Source organism: Erpetoichthys calabaricus, chromosome 14 (assembly GCF_900747795.2).
Source record: "Erpetoichthys calabaricus chromosome 14, fErpCal1.3, whole genome shotgun sequence".
Lineage (NCBI taxonomy): Eukaryota > Metazoa > Chordata > Cladistia > Polypteriformes > Polypteridae > Erpetoichthys > Erpetoichthys calabaricus.
Genome location: NC_041407.2, coordinates 2,684,845 through 2,690,966, shown reverse-complemented (window position 1 = coordinate 2,690,966; position 6,122 = coordinate 2,684,845). Strand labels below are relative to the sequence as shown.

General features: G+C 39.4%; 1 long non-coding RNA gene across 1 annotated transcript in view; it reads right to left on the bottom strand.

Moving 5' to 3' along the window:
* Positions 1-6,122, bottom strand: part of LOC127525865 (uncharacterized) — a 119,933-nt gene that overhangs the window by 103,672 nt on the left and 10,139 nt on the right. The gene's annotated exons all lie outside the window — the stretch shown is intronic.

Below are 6,122 nucleotides of genomic sequence, written 5' to 3'. Positions count from 1 at the left end.
GCGCTTTTCTCACTACTCAAAGCGCTCAGCAATTGCAGGTTAAGGGTCCAACAGATCAGAGTCCCTATTGGCATTTACGGGATTTGAACCGGCAACCTTCCGATTACCAGTACAGATCCCTAGCCTCAGAGTCACCACTCCGCCATATCTATCTATCTATCTATCTATCTATCTATCTATCTATCTATCTATCTATCTATCTATCTATCTATCTATCTAATCCTGCCTACTATACTAAATTCTATCTATCTCTATCTATCTATCACCTCCACACCTCCAGTGTCTGCTCATGAGCCCCACATTTCTTACAATCAGCAGGTAAACCTTACCGTCGGCTATGCTGTCGCCACTATCCCATCCCGACATGGCTGTGCAGTACTTTTGAGGACTCTAATCGAAAGCTGTGCGTTCAAATCCCGCTATAATGAGCCGATGTGACTTTGCGTAAAGATCTCCACCTGCATGTGCTTCAAATGGAAGAATCTAAAAGAAAAGTAACTAATTTCCTCTGTCAAGATATTGTAAGCCGCTTTGAATAAAGGCATCAGCAATAACAATACGTCGAACTCTTATTTGCCTTTCATCCGGAATATTCGTGAAGCATGCAGAATAAGGCAGCTGTTCCGACAAACACATGCGAGCTGAACCCTCACAGCAGTTTACCTCACACTTTTATTATCTTATCCGTGTTAACCTGTCACCCTGAGTCTTCACGAATGTAAAATCTGCTTTACATGCTGGCGCCTGGTGCCACAGCTCGTCTTGCATTTGACGGACCTGCGTGTGAGCGCTTTGTCGGGGATTCACTGGTGGGCTAGTCCTGTCGATGGGTAATACAAGGCATAGAAAACATTACTCTGCCAACTCCATACAACTTCGAATATTGAAATCATGTATATCAACATTCATGCATAACCTACTTATTTACAGCAGATACAACCTTCCAGGAATGATAACAGCGATTGGATTAGAAGATTTTTCAACCAGAGCCCCTTTACCAGTTGTAGACCCCCTGAGCTCGGCCGGCTGTTAAATCCCACCGGGTGGCTGCACTTGAAGGAAATTCAAAACTCTGCAGCCGGCTGAGCGCCACAGAACGGAGTGGGAAGTTAAATGAGACAACGCGCCCTAATAATACAAGGAGACTGATGTCGGAGTTGAAATGATATCTTAGTATTTAACTATGGAGGTGACCATTCCCTCCATTTATCTCAGAAGACATCATCACAGTGTTAAAACGACTGTAAAATCAGACCACTCTGTTCATGCGCTCAGGGTCTTAAATAAGGGTGCAATAAACCTACTAAGAAAGAAACTACATATTATTATTATTATTCGTACAGCATTTTCGGAAACCCTTTTTCCAGGTGACGGCATTATTATTATTATTATTATATAAATCAACACTATATTTTTAAAAGCATGACTTGCATAGAATTCCAGACCGTCTTACCAACTTTATCAGGATGAATGCATTATCATACCATTCGTTACCTTATAGGTATAAAAATCGTACTAATGGCCAGCAAATAGAAAAATTGAATATTATGATTTTAGTTGTTAAGAATGTGAAAATACACAACAATACTATTTGACATGCATTAAGCGGAATGCTAGAAAAAGGAGAGTAAACAAAAAATCAAACACTATTACTAGTTCTACCAACAAACAAACAAACAAATAAATAACCTGCCAGAGACTATTCATATTTTGTGCCCTGCACTGGAGGACTGGCTCCCTTCTATCCTGTTTTAGGCCCGATGGAGTGACACGAAAATGAACTCCCGGCACGCCAACAGCTAACTTGATATCAGCTTCGATTTGTGGATGAGCACAGTGGCGCAGCCCTCAGTGCCGTCCAGTGTTCTGGACTGAAATTTCCCGAGCTGCCCTTCCCCGAATGGAGTCGGTACCTTCTCCGGGTGTCTATATGGAACTTCTTTTCATTTCCCCCAAAGATGTAACGTTAATGTAAGCATTTCGGTTGGCCTTGTGTGAGTTTGGGGGCACGTGTGTCGCTGAACCTCCAGGTGATGTGACGGACAGGCACCCCGTCTGATTCTCCACACGCTTCGTTTCGCAACGACTCTGGCTTAAATATAAATAAACCACAGTGCCTGATTTCTGTCTTACTGTCTCTTTATCTTGAAGTTTGTCTTTAGGTAGACGTGTTGTGCACCCTGTAGTTATCTTGTCACGCAGGTGTAAATTTGTGTAAGCGCTCTACGTCTGCTCTCACTAAGTAAAAAAGACATGATATTATCACTAATACGAACAACAATAAAAATGACGATAATAGTTATCATGTAAGAAAAACGTTTTAGTTCCTAAACCTTTACAACATAGTAAACGTTGACTTCAAAAAGTGATGCAAATGCGCTCTCAGTGTTGACGCCAGGACAGACTTTTACACACCTTTTGAGTTTCCATTTACCTGAAGACAATTGGCTCTCCTTCTATCACTTCTTCATTGTTAAAATGAAAATCGGATAAAGAAGCACAAGCCCGCTAAGCGCACGCTCAGAGCTTGGGCAAATGGCAGACGTCTTTTTGGTGTCACCTTTATAAAATTATTCCGTCGTCTCAGCACATTCACTCATTTGCCATTTTTGGAGTTCCCCGAATTTATCTGCACATATCAATTCTCATTTTCCTTCTGGTGTTTCGATAGAACGTGAGGCTAATAACGCGCCCGTGTCAATGCTAAACTTAACACGACACCTTTAAGAATGTAATGCAAGCATAACCCGAGCGATATATGGGGATAGCTAATGGCGAAAACATAATAATAATAATAATAATAATAATAATAATAATAATAATAATAATAATAATAATAAGATGATGATGATGACTATGATGATAGACTTTATTATTCTTTACTATTCACGGCCTTTAAATTGGTCTTTACAAAATAAGTGTCACTTTGCACGCACGTGTGAAATGTGCTCCGAATGGGCGCTGTTTGTTTATTAACACATGGGTTCTTTTGCTACTCTTTATTATTATTATTATTATTATTATTATTATTATTATTATTATTATTATTATTATTATAACACCAAATCTCGTTGGCATGAACGCTGCGCGTTATAGGTCATTATTCTGAATTAGCTATAGACTGCAAACTCAGTAACAAAATAAATGTATAAAGAATAAGAAAATAAAATTACTTTCAATATGGGATGTGCTCAAGCGCTGATATAAAACACTGTTCACTCAATAAATGAAACATTCAATACACTTTTACTCATTTACTTAAAGTGATTAAATCTGCTGAAACGTTCTTTCTTTCCAGACTCATATTATATAGCCCCTTACATAATATATGTAAATATTTTTCTTTCTTTCTTTCTTTCTTTCTTTCTTTCTTTCTTTCTTTCTTTCTTTCTTTCTTTCTTTCTTTCTTTCTTTCTTTCTTTTCAGCCTTCATGGCCTTGACCGCATTCTTTTGTGAAAGGTTGGCATGTTCACCACGTTTATATTATTATCATTAACTGATCATTAACTTGAGGTTAATTAGTTGAATTTTTCTTATTTGAAATGTGTATTGTTTTCTTTTGAGATGAGTTGGAGTTTTCTTTGTTATCTTTACTTATAATAATGTAAACGATTAGATTATTGATTTAGAAAATTCAATTCAAAACTCTTTCCAGGCTTCAGTTGTATCATATAGCACTTTTCGTAATGTAATCTTTCTTTCTTTCTTTCTTTCTTTCTTTCTTTCTTTCTTTCTTTCTTTCTTTCTTTCTAGCCTAACAATATACTGTATAGCTCCTTTAGTAATTTACATAATTCTTTCTTACTTTCCAGCTTCATATTATATAGCACCTTTGATAATGTACATCTTTATTTCTTAACATTATATAGTGCCTTTTGTCTTCTTCTTTCGGCTGCTCCCGTTAGAGGTCATTGTATAGCGCCTTTCATAATGTACATATTCTTTCTATCCTAACATTATATAGCGCATTTCGTAATGTACATATTCTTTCTTTCTTTCTTTCTTTCTTTCTTTCTTTCTTTCTTTCTTTCTTTCTTAACATTATATAGCGCCTTTCGTAATGTACATCTTTCTTTCTTTTTAAGCGGAAGGGTGAAACGTTTCTGACTAAAACACCAAAACGTCTTTGATTTTGACGTGACTTCCACGGAGAAAGTGGGGAAAAGGACCCCCTAAAAATAAACGATGAGATGCACTTCTCCCTCTTCAGCACATTTCATTGAACGCAGTTAAAGAGCAATGCGGACTATTTATAGTGAGGGTCATAAAAATGCCCGAAAGTAACGCATTGTAAAATTGATTGATTTTCAGGGGTCATGGGAGCCATTATGTATCAGGATTAAGCATTTTTAATAACGAATATAAACGTTTCTTTATACGCTTTGATACCCATTACACCTATACAATTAATAGAACCAGATGTTCTCTACAAATGTTATTTTATAGCCCCAAAAACGTCCTTTCATTCGATTGAGCGCACGGGGGGCAGATAAGGGGACACGTTAAGAAATGTCCAGCGGGGTGACAAACTCAACAGAAAGTCACCCGAAAAGACAAAAAGGAGCGCCTGGGAGGTTTGGGCGCGCGGGGGTCTTTGTGCAGTTGCCGCCTACGGCCTCAGGGTGGCGATGCAGGCTTAGACATCACCCCTTAGCTCTTATCGATAGCCAACAATTCATTAATTCCACTCCGAGTGTCTTTTTATTCGCAGGATCAGTGGCATGGCGTTCTCATGAAACAAACGAACCCTCACCCTATAAACACACGCGGTGCTTCTTGTAAACCCATCAGGTGTTTTACTTCTTTCTTGTGTGAAGAATTTCTTAGCGTAGTCGGGCTCTATAGCTGATGACTCCATAACGAATTTATTGCATTATAAACGCCTTTTTATGAGTCAACGACGCATTTATTCCCCTGTAAATGTCCTTTTTATTAATAAGGTCAGGGGCATGGCGCCCTCAAACACCAAAACACTTGAGGTGGTGTAGAATGCATTGTATTTGTTATTTTTGTTCAGAACTTAACACAAAAATCCAAGAAACGACCCCTCTTCTGAAATCCTGCGGTGCACCGGTGTGTTGCGAGCCGACTTTTCGGCCACCATGCTTTTATTCTACAGCGTTATAAACTGAATGTGTTTCCTTGTCGATTAACTTTATGAGCGAACATGGAAGCCCCCCTGCTCTCCGTCTGTAAACCATCGCGTTTGCCCCCCGCTCTCAGCCCAATCAGCATCCAGGGCAGTAAATAGCTCAACATATGGAATATTAACATTACGCGTTTTCTGTTACAGATATGTATCGCTGAGTGTCTTGATTACCCGAAGATAAGCTTATTCCAAATTTAAATTGAGGAGGAGGAGGAGGAGCAACACAGGGGATAATTGATACCTTGATTGAGTCAGTGAAAAAAAAGAAAAAAAAAAGCGCCCTGCCCAAATATAGTTGGCGAGTTGGTGCTGGGCTGGCAGAACGGCCCCAATAAAAGCCGCTGCCACCCGCCTCCATCACAAGTTATCGGCCTCCGACTCGTGGTAAGTGGCTGAGGTGCCGAGGTGTGTGTAGGTATGGAAGGGGGGCTGTGGGGGAATTGGAGGGCAGGGAACAGTGTAGAATTAGGAAATGGGAGAGCAAATGAATTCAGTCATTCATTTCATTTATAGTGCGCTTTATAGAGAAGTGCTCTAACGGTTTCTATTTGAACCATTGCTCGGCCTTTACCTTCTGTGGTAAGCTCTTTGAATATGAAGATGGTGCTTGGGGCTTTGAAAAGGTGGGGGAGAGAAAAACGAAATCTTGCACGGAAAAGTAGGCTACTTAGAAGGATGCTGACAGATCAACAAAACGTGAACTTAGCCCTTGTGATTGTCCTGTAAAATCGTAAGCCCCTTGGTATTTTCCAAGTCTATAGTGTCATTTATTCGCTATCATTTATGGAACCTTTTGCAGATTCGTATAGATATGAGTTCTTTCTGGAACTTTCTTGTGGATGGGTCTTTTGAGAACCGATAATGGTTCCCCAGTGGCTGCTCTGGCACCTTTATCTATTTTTTAAGAGTTGTAATTGTGGCCGGTAAAGCAGACTACGGTATCCAGCTAAAAGAACGTAAACCCTTTATATA